The sequence below is a fragment of the Salvia splendens genome, chromosome 15, assembly GCF_004379255.2.
Source record: "Salvia splendens isolate huo1 chromosome 15, SspV2, whole genome shotgun sequence".
NCBI classification, from domain to species: Eukaryota; Viridiplantae; Streptophyta; class Magnoliopsida; order Lamiales; family Lamiaceae; genus Salvia; species Salvia splendens.
Window position 1 is genome coordinate 28,241,873 of NC_056046.1, and position 21,287 is coordinate 28,263,159.

The 21,287-nt window shown below is 39.6% G+C and overlaps 1 non-coding gene and 2 pseudogenes across 1 annotated transcript; all 3 read right to left on the bottom strand.

The window, feature by feature from the left end:
- Nucleotides 1-8,813: 8,813 nt before the first annotated feature.
- LOC121766963 lies at nucleotides 8,814-11,222 on the bottom strand (annotated as a pseudogene).
- A 344-nt stretch (nucleotides 11,223-11,566) lies between these two features.
- Nucleotides 11,567-16,298, bottom strand: LOC121767359 (annotated as a pseudogene).
- A 2,120-nt stretch (nucleotides 16,299-18,418) lies between these two features.
- Nucleotides 18,419-18,521, bottom strand: LOC121769619. Its single transcript, XR_006043639.1, has one exon. It is a non-coding gene; the product is annotated as a U6 spliceosomal RNA (small nuclear RNA).
- Between the last annotated feature and the right edge of the window lie 2,766 nt (nucleotides 18,522-21,287).

The following is a 21,287-nucleotide window of genomic DNA, read 5'->3' on the forward strand; positions in this document are numbered from 1 at the left end:
TCCTCCCTCAGCCGCTCCACCTCCGGCGAGTCAATCTCCTCCGACTCCGTCTCCGTTTCTGTTATGGAATTATCAATTAAGCTATTGCATAGTTGTATACTATGATGCTTAGAGAAGATTAAGTCAAATAGTTGTTATTTTTTAATTACAATAATTGTTTTTGAGTTGTTGGCAATATATACAAGCTTTTGACAAGCTGTTGACATTTGATATACAAGCTGATACATTTTACTATAAGTTGTTGACATTTGATATATAAGCCGTTGACACTATGACAACTATGGTGCATATCGTGTCAACGACACATACATGTCATGTCAACTACGGTACATATCGTGTCAACTACACATACAAGCCATGTCAACTGTGTTACAAGCCATGTCAATTACACGTACAACCATGTCAACTGCACATAGGAACCATGTCAACAACAATTATAAGTCATGTCAACTAGACATACAAGCCATGTCAACAATCCGACACATTAAAATACGAAATGACACTTGTACCCCCGTGTTGACATAATGTGATAGCTGTTGACATTTAGTTAATCTTGTGGATTAGTGGCTGATATTGCATCTCATTTCTCAATTTAGCTAAATAATCTCAACCTAACAGGACCCTATATATATATATATATATATATATATATATATATATATATATATGGTGTGTGATAAAATACAAACTTTAATCATACTTACTTAATACAATTAATCAACGGTTAATATAAGAGATTTTTCTAATGTCAACATTTTGACATCGAAAAATCAGAATTTGGACACCCCCGTCGACAGAATTTGTACACTCCGTACATCCCCCCGGTGACATAATTTGTACATTCTGTTGACATCGACCCCCGGTGACAGAATTTGTACAGTCCGTTGACATAATTTGTACACTCCGGTGACATAATTTGTACACTCCGGTGACATAGTTTGTATTTTAGAGAGTTTGTATTTGATCACACCTCTATATAATATATATGTATATATATATATATATATATATATATATATATATAGAGTTGTGATCATATGATAACCCCTAAATCACGTAATAACCATATAACCAAATCTGAACCACACATATTTTCTAATCTTGTGGTTGAGATTCAAACTTAGATTTACTTCATAAAAAAAAGCGCGGGGGTAAATATGTCATTTCCCTCATTTAATTTCTAAATTTCGCCAAATATCACGTAAAATGATAAAATGATATATGTTAGGTTTATTGCATAGAATGATAGTTTTGCCGGATAGAATGATACTCTGAGTTGATAAAATGATACTTTTGACTGACTGATAAAATGATACTCCCTCCATTTCATAGTAGTGGGGGCATTTCTTTTCGGTACGGAGATTAAGAAAGTAGAGAGATGAAGAGAGAATAAAGTAAGAGAGAGTAAAGTAAGTGAGAAGAAATGTGTTAACTTTTACTAAAAAGGGAAATGACTCTACTACTATGGAATGTACCAAAATGGCAAAATGACTCCACTACTATGGAACGGAGGGAGTATATGTTAGGTTTATTGCATAGAATGATAGTTTTGCCGGATAGAATGATACTCTGAGTTGATAAAATGATACTTTTGACTGACTGATAAAATGATAAAATGATATATGTTAGGTTTATTGCATAGAATGATAGTTTTGCCGGATAGAATGATACTCTGAGTTGATAAAATGATACTTTTGTCTGATAAAATGATAAAATGATACTTAAATAAGATTTTACGTATTTAAATGAGCGAAATTTGTATATCATGGGAAATAAGATTTTACGTATAACTGAACCGCATACATACGTGTAACTGAACCTCATAGATCTGTATATCATGGGAAATAAGATTTACGTATTTAAATGAGCGAAATTTGGATACGTAAATTTTATCATGAGCGAAATTCAGAAATTAAATAAGCGAAATGACATATTTACCCTCTGCGCCATTTTTATGATGGAAAGCTAAGTTTAAATCTAGACCACGTGATTTTAAAAATGTGTGGTCCAGATTTAGTTATAGGGTTATTACGGAAATTGGGGTTATCATTATAATGCACCCCTATATATATATATATTTTAAAAACAAGATTATTTTTTTGCTAGGCATGTGATAGAAATCCATGGGTTCCACCCTAAAACCAATTGGTGATAGGAGGAGAGGCCCATGAGACTTATATAGTGGATTAAGCTCTTTGTTTACACCGATGTGAGATATTATTATATTCATTTTTATGTTTCAATTGCCAACACTCTCCCTCAAACCCTTCAAGGTGAATCTTGGAGGGGTTGGACTTTTTTATGATCGATTAGACAATCGGCCCAATCTTTTTTTTTCGGTCGGTTAGACCACTGGCCTAAATTTTCAGCCCAGTTATACTGCTGGGTCAGTCATTTTTTTCAGTTTCAGCCCAGATATACTGCTGGGTCAGTTAAATATGACCCACAGTCGGCGACCCGCTCTGATACCAAGATAGAAATCCATAGGTTCCATCCTAAAACCAATTGGTGATAGGAGGAGAGGCTCATGAGACTTATATAGTGGATTAAGCTCTTTGTGTACACAGATATGAGACATTATTATATTCATTTTTATGTTTCAATTGCCAACAGTCTGTAATGTCTACACACAATGAGAAAAATAAACCAGCATATCGCCTGTAGATGACCTCTGAAAAGAACAACATAAAATCATATTCAAGAAAGCAAGAATTCTCATAGCCGAAAATAGAATGGTGCTTGAATGCTACTGTTTCATTGATTGCAAAATGTGGGATACAAAGTAGCACTAAATACATGTGTATAGAACAATCTAGGTTTCATATTCAGTTATGATTACTCAAATAAACAACAACTAAGCAATCCATTAAGGAGACTAATGCTAACAAACTGCCGTGCACTTCATTCCTTGCATCAACACCTCTTTAAACGTACGGAGGTGGTCCCTTGAACCATGATCCACAGCTGGCCGTGGCACTGATCCAGTGCTCACACTTTGAACTTCAACTCGTGCACTCTTCTTTCCAGCTGTGCATGAATCCATGCCAGCATTGCTATGTCCTTCATGCACATCAGCATTGCAGTGAACTTCCTGCCCCTCATCAACTTCTTTAACCTCTTCAATCGTGATACTTCTAACACCCCCCTCAACCTGAGTGAGGCTAGAGAAACGACACCTAGTCTGTTTCTGAGCTTCATGAAAGGTTGCTGGCTTAGAGGTTTTGTGAAAATGTCGGCCACCTGATCTTGAGTAGGGACATGCCGGAGGTCAAGATCCTTGTTCAACACCTTGTCCTTACAAAATGGATATCAATCTCAATATGTTTGGTTCTCGCATGCAAGACAGGGTTAGAAGCAAGAGCTATAGCACTTAAATTATCTACCCAAATCACAGGAGCGGATTTGGTGGAAAGTTTCAACTCAGTAAGTGTAGAGTGGAGCCAAGCTACCTCAGCAGCAGCATGAGCTAAGCTCCTGTACTCAGCTTCTGTACTAGAGCGAGCTACAACCGTTTGCTTCTTTACACACCATGAAATGAGGCTTCTACCAAAATAAGTACAGAAGCTAGTAGTTGACCTTCTATCATCTATGTCTAATGCCCAATCTGAATTAGAAAATGCAGAGAGAACTCCATTTGAGGCATGAATTTGAATCCCAAAATCTAAGGTGTTGGATAGATATCTGAAGATGTGCTTCACTGCTTTCCAGTGAGTATCAAGTGGTGAGGCCATGTATTGGCTCACCTTGTTGACAGCATAGTTGATGTCCGGTCTGGTGATGGCAGCATATTGGAGAGCACCCACAATACTTCTGTAAAGTTTGGCACTAGCAACTGGTGTACCAATGTTCTTGCTAAGCTCACAAGTAGAGACCATAGGTGTAAGACAACCTTTTGCACCAGTCATGTTGGTCTTTTTCAAGAGGTCTCTAATGTAAGCTGATTGGCACAGATGAAGTCCATGAGTAGTCTTAACAATTTCTACACCCAGGAAAAGACTGACCTCACCAAGATCTTTAAGAGAGAAATGAGCATTCAGTTGAGCAATGACCCTCTTAATTGCAGTAGGACAATTATCTGTGATGAGCATATCATCTACATAAATCAAGAGATACATAGCTTCTGATCCTATCTTTCTGATGAACATAGAGGCATCTGCTTTAGACTGAATGAAGCCCAGAGAAATGAGAACAGAGTGTATGGTGTAAAACCAAGCCCTGGAAGCCTGTTTGGGCCCATAGATAGCCTTATTTAATTTGCAAACCAGGTGAGGACCTCCCTGTTCAAAACCTAGAGACTGCTTCATGTAAATGTCATCTTTTAGCTCTCCATTGAGAAAGGCATTGTTCACATCCAAGTGAGTGATTTGCCAGCCAAAACTCACAGCAATGGTGAGTATTAGTCTGATAGTAGCAGGCTTCACCATTGGACTAAAAGTCTCAGTGAAATCAAAACCAGGCTGCTGTGAAAAACCTTGTGCAACAAGCCTAGCTTTGTGTCTGCCAATTTCTCCAGATAGATGAAGCTTCAGCTTAAATATCCAAGTGCACCCTACAAGATTTTTGCCAGGGGGCAGGTAGTTAAGATCTAAGTCTTGTTCTTAAGAAGAGCCATGAATTCAGCTTGCATAGCTGCCTTCCAAGCTGGTATGAGTAATGCTTCTAGAGCAGATTTAGGAGTGTAGTGTGAAGAGAGAAGAAGATTATAGAGTTTAGGCCTTAAAATGCCTGATTTGGACCTTGTAGTCATATGATGTCTACTGGAAACAAGGTCATCATTAGCAGAAACAACAGGAACTGCAGCAGCAGTTTGAACACCAGAAACTGAGTCAGAAGCAGAAATTGAGTCTTGATCATTTGTGGCATGAAAAGAACCACGGGCAGGAGAAGATTGAGGGTGATCATCATCAGAGTGAGCAAGTGGAGCAGCTGGAGATGGAGGGATCACAATGAGTGCATCAGATTGAGCTGATGGAATCTGAACTGGTGGAGAGAAGATGGAGCTGTCTGTGACATCAGAGGGAAAGAGTGGAGGATAAGGAAAAACTTGCTCATTAAACACAACATCTCTAGAGACTATTACCCTTCCATCTGGAAGAAGAGCCTTATAACCCTTATGAGATCCATTGTATCCCAAAAACACTGACTTCACAGACCTGCTTTCCAACTTATGCTTGTTGTATGGTCTGATTAGAGGATAACACAAGCACCTAAAAACTCTCAAGGCTAGATAATCAGGTTTCTTGGAATATAATTTCTGAAATGGAGAGATATTAACAATAACCTTGGATGATATCCTATTGATTAGAAAAACTGCAGAAATAAAAGCATCATCCCAGAATTGAGTTGGAAGAGAAGCTTGAGTCAAAAGAGTAAGTCCAGTCTCCACAATGTGCCTATGTTTCCTCTCTGCCAAACCATTTTGCTGAGGAGTATAAGGACATGAGACCCTGTGGGATATACCATTCTCCTTGAGAAAATGTGTTAAGCCTTGGAACTCTCCTCCCCAATCAGATTGTAGACATTTAATTTTTGTTTGTAGAAGATTCTCTGATAATGATTTGAAGAGCTTAAAAACTTCTATAACTACACTCTTGTTCTTTACCAAATATATCCATTTAAATCTTGTAAAGTGATCCACAAAAGAGACATAGTATTTGTAACCACTTTTGAAGCCACTGGAGATGGACCCTAGAGATCAGAGTGTATAAGCTCAAGAGGAAAATGGACAATAGATTCAGAAGCATTGTATGGCAGTCTATGAGCCTTAGATATGCAACAAGAGTGACAAAGTTGAGATTCATTGATTGAATTAACAGAGATGTTACAGTTCTTGAGGACACTTTTGACAATATCTAGAGTAGGGTGTCCTAGTCTATTACGACATAAGGCTAAATCAAGACTATCATCATGGTTTGAACTATTACTAGAAGCTGAAATGGCTGAGCTAACAGAGTGTATAGCTGGGCTGCCTTGATTGAATGGAGCAGGAAAGGAGGTGGTGGAGCTAGAGCTTCTCTTGATTGGTGAATGGTCTACTAGAAAGTGGTACAATCCCTTGTCAAAAGTTCCCTTGAGCACGGTTTCCCGAGTTCCCAGATCCTTGACAAAATAGAAGTCAGGGTGAAACTCAAAGAAGACAGAGTTATCTCTAGCAAACTTAGATACACTAAGGAGATTCTTGGTTATGCTAGGTACATGTAAGATGTTCTTTAACATGAGCTTTCTGGAAAAACTAGAGTGAGGTTTTAATTCTGACTCTCCAATATTAGAGATAACCACTGCAGAACCATTTCCAAGTAAAAGACTCTTACCTCCAATATATTCTGAGCTAGTGTTGAGGTTGCTCAAGTCCCCAGAGACATGATGAGTGGCTCCAGAATCTGGATACCAGCTAGTTGATGCACTTGATTCAAAACCAAATTCTGATGTTGCAGCAGAGTTGACAGATGGAGAAGGTCTTGCTGTGGCAGTCTGCACAAGATGTGTTGAGGGATTAAAGAATCCTTGATGCTAATTTGGAGCACTCCCTCTGAATTGAGGCTGTGATTGTGGAAGAGCATAGTTCTGCTCAAATCTGTGCCAACATTTGGCAGCCGTACGCCCTAACTTGTCACACAATTGGCAAAGCACTTTGTTGCTTCCTCTACCAAAGCCTCTTCCACCTCTACCTCCTCTCTGATTTCTTGACCCCCCCTCCCCCCCTCTTCCATTTCCTGAATCAAACTTAGAGTTGTAGGGTTGAAATCTCTTTTCTGATTTGTCTGCTGCATCAAGTTGAGCACAGGCTGTGACCCTTCTATGCTGGAAGAATGAGGCCTCGTAGTCTCCATTCTTGACTCAAAAGTGAGTAGAAAAGCAGTAGCATCTCCTAGACTCCATGAATCTGACCTTGAGCTTATAGCACACACCGCAGGATCATACTTTTTTCCAAGTCCTCCAAGAATATGCATGACCTGCTCATCTTCTGATACTCTACAACCCACTGATCCCAGTAGATCAAAATAGTTCCTCATTTTTCCAATATACTCACTCATAGTAAGTGAGTCCTTCTTTTGGTTTACCATTTTTCAAGAATTGATGTGAGCTCCGCAATGAACACTAGTCAGATTTTGAAGTGGATGAATTAATTGCTTTGCTTGTTTGATTTGGTTCGCAGTTCCCTATATTGACTATTATTGGAAAATTATCTACAAATTCATCCATTTCAATTTCAAATGTTGTGGGTAGAGATGCACAAGGTTTTCGGTTCCGGTGGTTAACCGCGGTACTGTAACCGCCGGTTTCGGTTCCGAACCGGAACCGTGACTTTTTCTTGAAGCGGAACCTCCATATTTTGAACTGCGGGCCGGTTCCGATTCCAAATTTTACGAACCGAAACCGTGCCGGAATCGCCGGTTCTGGACGGTTCCAAATCGGAACCGTGAAAAACCGTCGGAAAACCGTGAAATCTAGCCGAAATCGCGAAAAACCGCCGAAAACCAGCGATTCAGAACCGGAACCGAAACCGTGAAATAGCCTCACAGTTCGGTTCCGGTTCCACATTTCTCGAAACCGGAACCGGCGGTTTACGAACCGTGGGCATGTCTAGTTGTGGGACATGTGCTAGAATTTGACCAAGCTTAATTGGCTACTATCCCTCAATTTAATTATGTATTGTACCTATTTAATTGAAAATAATACTCCTAGTAGATAGATTTTAAATGAATTTTTCAGTTTACTTAATCATCCTCCATATTAGATAAGGAAAAGATAATGATCAATATTTCCTTAATACTATAAAAAAAATACGCATCTCCAAAAGATGATGATCAATATCACATAATTACCTAATTTTGGTTATTAAATGAAAAATGAAACAATTAAAAAAAACACAAAAACAATAATACAAAAAATAAAGGAGAACTCAGAAGAAAAATACATCAATCATTATAACTATATAATGCAATTCCAATTTCAATAAAGAAAATGGTTTACTTTTTGTACTATATTTTTCCATTTATTAAGATAATGCACATGGGGATGTAATCAACTAAATATTATACAAACTTCAAACTATGATCTGAACTGTTAGAAAATGTCAACAGATGAGAAAATAATAGCAACAAAAAATGTCAATAATAATAGCAGCAAAAAATGTCAATACTGTATCAACTGTTGATGTTATGTTGACATTATTTTATAATCTGTTGATATTTTCTAACGATCCAGATCATAGTTTGGAATTTGTATAATATATAAATTTGCATTTTATCACTACTCATGCCCATCGTTACTAATTGATGATTTGAAGTACCTCATGATAATTTGTTTTTGAAAACTTCACATATATCTTAATTTGGACTAAATTGACTTTTGTCAATAGGAAAATATTTATGAGGACAAAACTACGTTGTCCAATAACCTAAAAAATGACATCACGTTAGTAAGATTGTTTTTGCCGATGTCCATTTTCTTTTCTTTTCTTTTCTCCTTTTTTTTACTTCATCTAATATGCCTCTATATATCTCACTCCCCGTTTCTTCTATGTCAAGCTAGAAGAGCACGTGAGAGAGAGGTGTGAGGTAGTCGAGGGTGACAACTCGCAAACCACAAACTCCTTTGTGCGGAGAGGGCATAGAGTGTAAATGGCGGCAACTTGCAAAGAGCACGTAACAGAGAGATGGGAAAGAATACCAATTTTATTTAATACAGTAAAAGTAGAGAGTAAAATAAAAGATAAAACACTTATCCTAATGAAACGATAGATGGGACGAACGAGAAAATTTGATTTCACGATATGTTTTGTTTTGAAACTTTACGGGACTTACCAGAATTTGACCATAAGAAGCACAGACAATGGAGTAACAACACAGCTGAAGAAATCACAAAACAACCAAGTCCAAGTGCCAGGCACTGCTGGTCTTATACCTCGTTGGAGTGTAGTCGTGGGCCTGGTCTAGAATCATCCGAACAATAAATATCTTGTAAAACCAAATTTTGTCGGACAAATTCTCCCGGGTTGCAAGATCACCTACTCCAATACTTGCTGGTAACGAGCCTCATTGGTAGATATCAACTCATGATGAAGTTTTCTCAAGGATAATGCACCAGTTTGATTTGTCATAAAATCTGTCCACGATGACAGCACCTTCGACATTGCTGGCTAACCTGCAAACAGATATTCAAGGCACCGCAAGTAGCAGGATATTGACTAGCGTGGGGTCAAAATAGTTATGTGAAGCTCTCAAGACAAACTTATAAGATTGAGACAAACACCGTAGCCTAATTTCTGTCATCGGTAATGAAACGATGATTATACCCCAGTTAGCAAGTTAAGTTCGGTCGTTGTCATTGCAAAACATAAGATCCTCATCAATGGAAAACGGCCTTTTAGTTTGAACTCAAGGGTTCAGTTCATATTTTTCATTACCAGCACTATCACCAATCAAGGTATTACCAGCAGAGATTCAGAACTTCTACTATAACTCACTTAGCTCAAATTATTCTAATTATGATTAGAAACAGTAATACTATAAACTAGTATCTAGTTATTATTAAAAGAATGCCTCGCCTTTCAAGTTCACCTTCACTGAAAACATGATAATATCTGTCGTACACAATGCACCCTTCTTATCATCTTTCCGTGCAAAACCATTAGATACAGCATTTGAAGCTCCACTTACTTCAGCTCGATGATAAGGTAAGTGCCATGGCACAAAATATTCTTGCTGACATAGACTACTCTTTTTAACTGAATCTGACGAAAGAGGTCCGTCACTGGCTGTTTGATTTCATCAGATCTTTCATCCTCAGACTCTTTAGGTAAGCATCCCCAGACACACTTTCCTCGGTTTCTGAGATGCTCTCCAGATGAATTGAAGGTGAACGGCTGCGTGATTACTACAGCTCGGGTACATGATATCAGTGGATCTTTCATCTTCGGACTCTTTAGGTAAATACAGAGACTGCTCTGCAGAAACACTTTCCTCAGTTTCTGAAATGCTTTCTAGCGAAACTGAAGATGAAGGTAGGGGTGTGCATTCGGATTTCGGTTCGGTTTTTTGTCAAAACCGAACCAAAACCGAATTTAGTTCAAAATCCAAACTGAACCGAACCCGAAAAAACAAAAAACTGAAATCGAAAAACCGAAAACCGAACTTAAAAAACCGAAAAACCCGAACAAAACCGAAAAACCCGAAAAAATAAATATAATATTAATATATATATGTGTGTTTTATTTTATATATACTAATAGAATATTTATATATAATATAAAATTAATAATACATATAATATACTAGAATTTATTAAAAGAATATACTATATATTATATATAATATAATATATTAAATTAATAGAATATATATAATTCGGTTATTCAATTTTTCGGTTTTTTTCTTCGCCCGAACCGAACCGAACCGAAAAACCTAAATTTTTGTATTTTCAAAACCGAACCGAATTTCAAAATTTCGGTTTGGTTCGGTTCGGATATTCGGTTTCCGGTTTTTTTGCTCACCCCTAGATGAAGGGCTATGCGTTCGAGGGCTACCAGGTCCGATCCATTCATCGACGTATTTTGGACTAAGGGGAGTCCATTTCTTAATCAATGAGTTATCTTCCTGTTCCCTAGCCCAAACTGTGATTAAAATAAGATCACCTTTTTTCACAATTCGAATCAATTCTTCGACAGCTTTCTCTCTCCTACTTTCTGAGCTCAAGTGATGCAAGACTGCAATAGAAATTGCAACATCACCATAACCAGTTCGGTAAGGAAGATTCACTGCATCAGCAACCAAAACTTCATTCCCTTTATCCGAACATATATTGATAAGGGGTGCACTGATATCACAACCGATGAAATAACAATTCGGATTCAACCCCAAATACTTCCCGTTGCCACAGCCTGCATCTAAAATGAGGGCAGAGCGTTCAAGAACCCTTGGACCTTGGGTAGAACTAAAGTGGGGAGCAATTGCATCATAAACACGATGAATGCCAAGTCCCCTGCTCTTGCCTTCATTTCTAACAAACTACGATCAATTTCTGTCTCATGTTTTGCAACATAAGGGATTGATACGGAAAGGGAAATGGCAAATGAGAAAAAAACAAAAATGATAAACAACTCAAGTAGGAGATGAATTAGTAGATGGCGCTGCATACCTTAGTTTTTAGGATACCACAGATATATCACCATACATGGGAACCCTGCTAGTAAGCAAATCAAGATTATTAACAAAAATCATATCCCTCACACCAGAAAATGAGAGAATAACAAGTCAGTGTCTAAAGCACAAAAGTTCTACCAGCCAATAAATGTATCACCAATTCTTTCAAGCCCGCCACTAATATTGAAAATGGGTTACAAGAAATAACTGGAACAAAAGCACTAGAATGGTAAATCAAGAGTGAAGTGTACCAATATTGGCACCAAAAGCGAATCAAGAGTGAAGCTTTTGTTAAAGTTGACAATCTAAATATGACAGATTGACAGTGTTTACTTTTCAATTGCAAATCATTGAAAATTTATAAGCTTACAATTTATAGCCTCAAACTTGAATGAAATAGATATTTCATATTTCCAAAAGCATGCTGCAAGGAAATAGAATTCACAGTTACGAATAATATAACAACATTGTTTTACAATACTAGCCTAGAAAGAGATCAAAGTTCTTTAGAGAAAGTTCTTTCAACATGCTGCAAGGAAATCGAATTCACAGTCTCGAATAATATAACAAAATTGTTTTACAATACTAGCTTAGAAAAAGATCAAAGTTCTTTAGAGAAAGTTCTTTCAACTACTGTTGATTGAATAAAACTGGAGCATCTCTTCTTCTACCGGGTGAGTATCACCCACAATCACAAGGCAGTGCAAAGGGGGGCCAAAGTCTATCGTCAAGAGTTGCTCCATGGAGCCTGCAGCTATCATCTGATCTTCACAACCCACCCGCGCCAAACCAACACACGTTGTGTCTTTGCTGTAAGCTGAAATAAGACGAGGAAATAGTTAAACAATATAACGCCACTTTATGTCACAACTCAATAATTATTTACAGAGTATGAAAAGTACACGAAATCAACTAAATTAAAATGCTTACAGCAAGCTAATGAAACAGATCATTTATTCTTCTACCCTGAAAACATGACAAGAACAAGCTAAAATACCTGAATCCGAGTGGTTCTGCTCCACCTCCAAGAGCTGTTCTATTGTTATGTTTATAGTCATAAACCTTGGTGGCTCGTAATCCTTCTTCCCTCTGAAATTCCATACAGACAAAAAGTTACAAAACTCCAACTAGTTTTAAGTAATCAGAACATTAACATTTACACGAGAACACATATCAATTACTACTAACCTGCATAGCGACTCTAGTGAAGGCTCTTTAACCTTTATATCTGCAAATTGCAACATACACGGGTAGACAAACAGAGTTAAGTGCAAAATCTAAGATATCTACGCTTTTAACCATATCTTCAATGCATCTATTGATCTAAGCAAAAAAACTCAATTCTAAAAATATGAAATGCAAGTGTGTAAAATATCATTGTTACCTAGCAGGCAAAGCGTACACAATCCAAGTTCACGATTTCTTCAAGTTCACGATTTCTTTTAATTTTTTCGTAAAAGCTGACAGGCTTCCAAGTTTCAGTGAAAAACGGGATTGTGCACAACCTTAACACCCACGCCCAACATCTTAGCCCGGACAACGAGATCAGAATGTGTTGTTGCTCTGCAAACAACCATTGCAAATACATCTCAATCAACTCAAATTCTGAAACATCATCATTAGCCAATAACAGAAACAATTACAATTGCAGCTATACAACATCACCTCTTCCATCCAACATTTGAAAACCAGATATCATCCAACTATAAAATCTTAAATCATTATTCCAAAAATGAAAAAGGAATTAAAAAATACCCAAAAGGATCTCCGACGACCAGAAATGCCACGTCAGTAACCTGAGCTTTTAACAGCATGTCATTTGCCTTCTCCTCCACCATTTCCTGTCTGAAACAATTATAGATTTCCCATAAACCTTTTCCTGCAAATATTCACAAAAATCCACACTTTATTGCTAAATCAACGGGGAAATTACATTATAAAATATTAAAAGAAATAGAATTTTACACTCAAGAACATGAACTTATCAATACTTTCCAACAACTGACCTCTCCAAAAAAATCTTGAGAACTCATCTCTCTCTCTAAAATCTCACTAAGAGGTAAACTTGCTTAGATTTTTATCTAATTTTTATAGGCTTTGAAAAAAGGGTCAAGAACCTTTATTGAAGCTTAGGATATTTTGTCTAAAATTCCCATCTTTCACACTTCTGCTAAAGTCTTTTGAATGTATTTTCAATCAAATTATTTCATTTATATGGAAAATTAAAAAGACGAATGGCCACTTAGGATTTTTGTAGTTCTTGATGAAAATTTAGGAAGATGAACCTCTACAAGCCTTTTAAATAACTAAAAGTTTAATTTTTTTGTTATTTGTCTTCAAAGTATTAATTTTTAAAGGTGTTTTGCTATAGTATTTACTCTCTGTATCTTTTGGAGAATTTTTATACAGCAAACCTTCTCTCTAATACTATATCATTATATGGCAATGGGGAACTTTGAAACAGTTTCTTTGCTATAGCAAAAATCTAAACAGTGTTTTTAAACTTTTTTTTAAATAGGGCATCAAAAAAGATAAAAACTAACGCTAATAACAGTTTTTAAAACAGTGTTAAAGAAACCTAGAGCATCCACAACCGTGCTCTTGCCAGCGGCACGGTTGTGGGCCCGGGCAGTACTATTCATGCCTGCTCTCTGGCAAGAGCACAACACCCACAACTGTGCTCTTCCGCAAGGACGAGCACAATTAATATAAAATTCAATTAAACAAAAACATTTCCATAATATTAAAATCCATTTAAAAACCACAATAAATATTACAAATTACAAATAAAATTAAAAAATACATAATTAAAATCCTAAAAATTAAAAATTACATAATTAAACTCCTTAAAATTAAAAATTACATAATTAAAATCCTAAAAATTAAAAATTACATAATTAAACTCCTAATAAGACTACGCATCCGGCGGGATCAACCCCAATTGTTTGTGGAGACCTTTTATCATGGTCTCGTGTGTTTCAAGTTGCGTGGGGTCATAGATGACCTATCGGCCATATCGAGTTGGCTTAAGAGCATCCACAGCGAGTTGTTCGGGGGTGGAGGTGGCACATAGGGAGCGGGAGCGGCTTCGGGAGTGGCTTCGGGAGTCGAGCCGCGACGACGGTTGGCCGCCGCCTTCTTCCTTCCTTGGGGGCGGCGTTGGGAACCGCTCGGTCCGGCGTCGGGGCTACCCAAGTTAGCTCTGGCGAGTTGGCTAGCCACTTCTTCCGAGCCGCAGTCGGATAGGGCTACCGACCTTGATCGTTTGGAGGAGCCGCTAGAGGAGGATGTTATGCCTCCCTTATACTTCGGGTGCGTCCGCGTCTCCTGCCAAACGTTAAGATATTTGAACGACTTACCGTTCATGGATTGGTAGGTGCTCAGCGCGGCGGTGATGATGTCGACCTCGCTTCGGCTGCACCCGGCATTCCGGGACTCCTGGATGAAATAGCCGTTGAACTTGCCAATTTCTTCGTTGGCTCGGCCGATGCAGTTGCACACCATACTCTCGTTGCGCTCGATCGTTCCCGGCGGCCGGTTTGCATTGTACCGGCTAGAGACGCGCCACCAAAAGTGATCGCCGGATTGGTTCGTTCCAACCACCGCATCTTCGGAGATTTCCAAGTACGCCTTGAACAATCTTTCCATCTCCGCCGGTGAGTACGGTGTGCGGACACCGGCGCGAGATGGAGGAGTCGGCATTTGGGAAGGGGCGCGAGGCATAGGCTCCAGTGTCCACCCGTAGCGCCCATCGGAGGCACCTTGATCGTCGATTGGGTATGGCTGGTAGCCACCCGGAACGCCCGAATCTTGGGTGAGAGGAGGGGCCGAATATTCCGTTTTCGGACTAGAAAACGGTTGTGAACCGAACCATTCGGGGTTCCAACCGTGGGAGCCCGAAGGGTTATCGTCTTGGCCGGACATAGTGATGTTGTAGGGTATGAGAGAATGAAGATGAAAATGGATATGAGAGAATGGAGATGAGAATGGATATTGGAGAATGATGATGAGAGTTGTGTAGTTTGATGTGAATTTTGGGGTGAAATTGAGGGTATTTATAGATGAAAGTGTGTATTTTTGGGTTAAAAAAATGAAAAAAAAATTAAAAATGTGTAAAAAACGGTTATAAACGGATATATTTTTTTTGGGGAAGTGAATTTTTTTTTTTATTTTTATCGGTTTTTTTAATAAAAAACCGATTTTCAAAAAAAAATAAAAATAAAAAATGTTTAAACACAACGGCTATGCCGTTGACGAATGGGAGCGCGCCACGTATGCGTCCGCTGGCACGGACGTGCTCGATACATCGAGCAGCGCCGTGCCAACGGCGGCGGATGGCGTCCGTGCCAGCGGCGCGGACGGCGGTGGCGACGGACGCCACCGCTGCGCATGCTCTTACTAATGAAAGTTTTGGTATGATTTATACAATATTATGTAATTTCCACTAAATCAATAAAAAAAACTTGAAAAGATAAAGAATAAATGAGAAATTAACTAAGACTCACCAGTTTGGAGAGGCCATCGGAGGTGATGCCGAAGGAGAGGAGAGGAGAGAAGTGTAGGCCGTTTACTGCATTTCTTGATTGCTTCAAGCCCTCTTAGTGTAATGTCTTTCTCATCTCCTAATCCTAATCCTATTATGTATAACATCCCAACTATGTTGTCTCAAATTAGGTGAAAACAAAACACCATTCGCTGAAATTCGTTCACCAATTTACAGTAATCATTGTGCATCGGAGAAAATCGACGGCGAAGAGACGACCGAAACCATATATCGTGCGACCACTATGTTGGGTAGACAGCACAACACCGTGCAGGTTCTTGGACTGCGGTGGTGATGTCGACCTTAAAACCGAGGGCGGCGGTCATGGCTGGAGGGAAGCGGCGGCAGGAAGGCCACACCGAGGGAGAGAATTGACGGTAGTGTGAGGGGTATAGCGGCAATAGGTCGCCGCTTGCATAACACCGGCGGCAACGGTGACTAATACGGCGGCGCGAAGAGAGAGCTCCGAGAAAGAGTGAGAGAGAAAGGAGGAGGAGGACGCCGGAGGAAGGATCGCGACGGCGGATGTGCCGGCAGGGTGGCGGTATGGTGTAAGAAGCCTCTCTCTCCTCTTTAGGGTTAGGAATGTGGAGAAGATGAGAGGTTGAAGAAGTAGATATTTATACAATGGGCTAGGCTGGATTTCGTGTTCTTTTTGCTAAAATAGTACATTAATAACGTGAAAGAATTATGCACGTCAATAGTTTATCAATTATACTAAGAGCATCTCCACTGGGCGGATGTCCCACTCGGACATCCACTAGGACATCCCGAAAACACCTCCTGCCACGTCACTAGGACTTTCCATCCCACTGCCACGTCACTAGGACATCCCCTGCACAATCCACCCTTCCCATCGCCCTTCCCACTAGGACTTCCCGCAATAAAAAAATCACAAATTCACAAATAAAACAATTTACGTTTACGGAAATAAAATTTCAACACGAATACGAACGGGAAAAATTATCAACTTCATTAAAAAAACATACATGATTTGAAAAAAAAAATTTACATAGTAATAAAACAAAAAAAAAAGTAATAACATCAACGTCAACCCCTCCGCATCCAAACCTCTTCGATAATATCGTTCTGAAGTCGAACATGGGCATCTGCTTGCCGCATGTCAGCATATGCACGCATCCGCTCGACATCTCCATGAGGTACCCCCATATTCACATTCGCGGTGGCCACGCCGTGACTTGGACCTGCACCCGTATCATCTTCATTGGTCCACTGAGTCAGTTCCGCACCTTCATTTTCGACAATCATGTTGTGCATTATGATACATGCGTACATGACATCGCCGATGTTGGGAATATACCACTGCCGTACAGGACCCTTGACTACCGCCCATCGACTTTGGAGCACACCAAATGCCCGCTCCACATCCTTGCGCGCTGCTTCCTGACGGCTCGCAAAGTATGACTTCTTTTGCCCAAGCGGATGCTTGATTGTCTTCACAAAGACGGGCCAGTTTGGGTATATCCCATCCGCCAAATAGTATCTCATATTGTGCTGGTTGCCGTTGGCGACGAAACTGATGGCGGGACCAACCCCATTGCACTGAGCATTGAACAGGGGCGACGACTGGAGAACGTTGATGTCGTTGTTCGACCCGGCGACTCCGAAATAAGCATGCCATATCCACAGCCGGTAGTCAGCTACAGCTTCAAGGATCATCGTGGGATGCTTGGCTTTGAAGCCGGTAGTGTATATCCCCTTCCAGGCGGCGGGGCAGTTCTTCCACTCCCAATGCATACAATCTATGCTGTCCAACATCCCAGGGAACCCGTGCACCGACCCATGCATATCTATCAGACTCTGGCAGTCTTCGGGGCTCGGACTCCGAAGACACCGCTCACCGAATATCGCTCTCACGCCCGCGCAAAAATTCTGCAGACACTCGACGGCTGTCGACTCGCCAATGTGGAGGTACTCGTCGAACATGTCGGCCGCGCCTCCGTACGCCAGTTGTCTGATTGCGACAGTGCACTTCTGCAAGGGCGTGAGTCCGGGTTTGCCAGTTGCATCCTCCCTGATCCTAAAATATAGGTATCTTCTCTCTAAAGCACCCACGATGTGCAGAAACAGCGGGCGATGCATCCTAAAGCGTCGCCGGAATAAGGCTTCCCCAAAACGCGGTTGAGGAGCGAAGTAGTCTGCATACAACCGAATATGTGCAGCAATGTGGTCACGGTACTGTAGTTCGACGATGGATCAGCCGAGGTACCGCAGCCTGCTGCCGCCGCCGCTGCGCCCTCTGCTGTAGCAGCCTATCTATCGCACCTTCCACAGTGACCTCCAATTCATTCTCACTATCACTGTCACTAGACATTCTAGATAGACTTGAAATTAGAGATGTAGAGAGAGAAACTTGTTAACACAAGTGGTGCGAATGAAATGAAGTTCAACGAGCCGTATATATGGAGTTTAAAAAAAAATATTTACCGGACGTCCGACCCACTCCACAATGGCGGACGTCCGCCCGCCCGTCGCCCGCACGTCCGAGAACACCCGACGTCCTCACGGGACGTCCGTATCCGACCTTCGACGCTCCAATGGCGGACCTCCGCCATTGGAGATGCTCTAATAGCATTTGGAAAACATAATTATACTAATAGCCACTTATTTTTCTACTAGAGGCCTGGATAAAAATAGCTATTTTTCTTATTCAATATATAAATAGTAATCAAATGTTTTAAAAAAATTAAATGTCAGCCAAACTATACAGCTAGTATCTTACCATATCTCGATTTATGCTTATCATCCTTGCGCAGGGATCATGCTAATTTTCTCTGTATCGTTCCAATTTTATCGGATGTCCCTGAAGGGACCAGCTAGTATCTTACCAAAATATCCTATACTTATAATTTAAAATATATAAAATAATTCAAGTTGAAGGGTTAAGAAAAATCATCCAATTCTCGTGATCGCATGAATCTTTGATTTTTACAATAATTTACAACAATGCCATTACATAAAATCGTTCAATTCGTATGATTGTGGTGGCATGAAGTGCATTAACACGTTTTATAATTTTGTTAAAAATAAAATAGTTTATTTACAGAGAAAGAGGTTTTATGAACTTTCATCATTAGACATTAGCTATATGCATTAACTAAGAAAAATGACTAATTCTTTTACAGTAAGAAAAATGTAGAGAAGAATCTTGTGTACATTACTCTCTCTCTTATTTTACCATTTATCCACTTTAACTATTTATTATGATTTTTACAAATCGGGTGTGCAATATCAATATAGTGTATGTAAAATATCAATAAAACTGTGTTGATATTTTCTTGTAATTGTGTTGATATACTCATGTCATATTGTTGATATTTGTAATATACTGTATTGATGTAAAAAAACCACGAAAATTATCAAATGATAACATAATGACAATATTACCCTTTTGTTGATATTTTGTCAACTATTTATTGAAATTTGTGAGCAAAAATCTCATCCACTCATTTCAAAATCTAAGGGTGTAGATCTAGTCTTAGTTTTGGATTATTGTGTTATAAGCATTAGAAGAGGACTCTGTTTTATAGTCTATAATTTGGGAGAAGTTAGGTATAATTAGACAGACAAAAATATTGTGAAGACAAAACATTAGCCTACCTTAGAGACGTCATTTAATACCATGAGTTAATCCCGTCTTTAATATTTACGCATGTTTGTGTGTTAATAGAATTCTTCCCTCAACAGTTCGGAGACACCGAGTAGGTCGTCGCCGAGATAAACCAAAGGCAGTCGCGGCCTCTCACCGTCGATCACGCCGTTTACTTGAGTTTGACAAGAAAGAAAATTACGCAAACAATGGAAAAGTAGGTTATTTCATTCAATGATCGTAAAATAACGCTATCTTCCTTTTTATACTAAGGACCTGAAGTGGGACAAGTTGGATCGTGTCTTCGTGTGCTTACAGGGAAAACTATGCAAGTGCTTGGTCAAGACACCGCGCTTCTCAAATCCGCTGGATCACTAGGTCCAGGAACTCAAGGAACACAGAGTGTTTTTGTCGTTGGACACACTCGACTCCCCTTCAAAAATTAAATCCCTCAACCCGAATACTATGGATTAGTATAGGGAAGTGGGGTCGATCCCACGAAGATGGAGTCGTGAAGTAGTGCTTAGAGACTCTGGAAACAAGCGGCTGCTGCCACGCAAAAGGGTTGAGGTTTAAACTACCACTAGACCTAGGCACGGAAATTAAATGCTAGACCTAGGACACAGAACACTTATAAAATCAGACATCGACGCCGAAAGAAACAATTACTCACTAGACCGTGTAAATGACTGACTAAATATGACTAGGCAGAGAGAATTTAAAAATTGGGACCATGACATTCAAATAAGGTAAGTACAGAAAAAGCTGCAACTAACAAACTCATGCAATCTCCTAACCAACTCAGACGCGTAAATGAAGAAAACAGAGCATACTCCTATATTCGAACAGAATATAGAAATCGGGACGCCGGAAACTTACTACGTGTCACGACCGCACTTCCTAAGGATAGGAGGCACGGGAAATCGTGACTCGTGGGGGAATTAAGAAGCGGGGAAGAAGGGGGAAAACAATTCAAGGCAATACAACTTAACAATCAAAGAGGAACTTCCATTTAAATCAATCAACGTTTCAAAACCCAAGTCTCATAATGAAAGATAACAGAGTTCAACAATAACGGAAATAACAGAGTTTCTTAAGACATTGAATAGCGGAAGCAATTTGAGAGTGTAGTTACTACTACGTATGAAGACGTAATAGTAACCGGACCAAATCTTGATAACATCACTCAACATCCTCCGCCTTCCGACCTCGCTCAACCTGCACATAGGGAAAACATATGCAGGGGCTGAGTACTTGATGCACCCAGTGAACTCATGCCCGAAATACATTTATCATTTAAGTTATGTCAAGCCATCATCGTGTGAATCCCGGGTTTTTCTTTAAAAGAGACCGAGAAACACGTAAATCCATTTCCATAAAATAGTGTCCGCGCGGACTAACATCATCCTCCATCATATACCATATCTGAACCATCATGTGAAACGAGAATGTGGCCACAAACTCGATCACTGGACCGGCCGACCTAGGGGACGGCTCACGATCCCCATCAGTGCACTAGTCCGAGTAGGGACTCACTCCCTAGTCAGACCCGAATTCGTTAACCATCAAAGTCTAGTAGAGTGTTATTCTAGTAGACAATCAGATAGACAGTTTCAAAACATAAACACGGCATGACATACTTGTAAAATCATCCTTATCACACCATAAATACATCAATTTAAGAATAAACTTTTAAAGAATAAAGCCCACCTCAAAAGCTTAGGTTTTCCGTAACAATCCTCGTTTCGACTTTTAGCGTGCGTGCGAACCACCTTTTCGCAAATTACATAAAATTCATATCAAAATTCGGTAACGATGATAATTAGAATGCATGCACTCTAATTAAATTCTTTTAAATCTTCTTTCTCGATTTCCGTGTATTTTCGGTTATTCGGCGGCCGCCCAAGGCGTCGCGTGCGACGCCGGTCGGCCGCTTACGCTCGTTCTTTCCTTCGTTGGCTCCTCATATTTTTTCCATAATCGTCGAAAA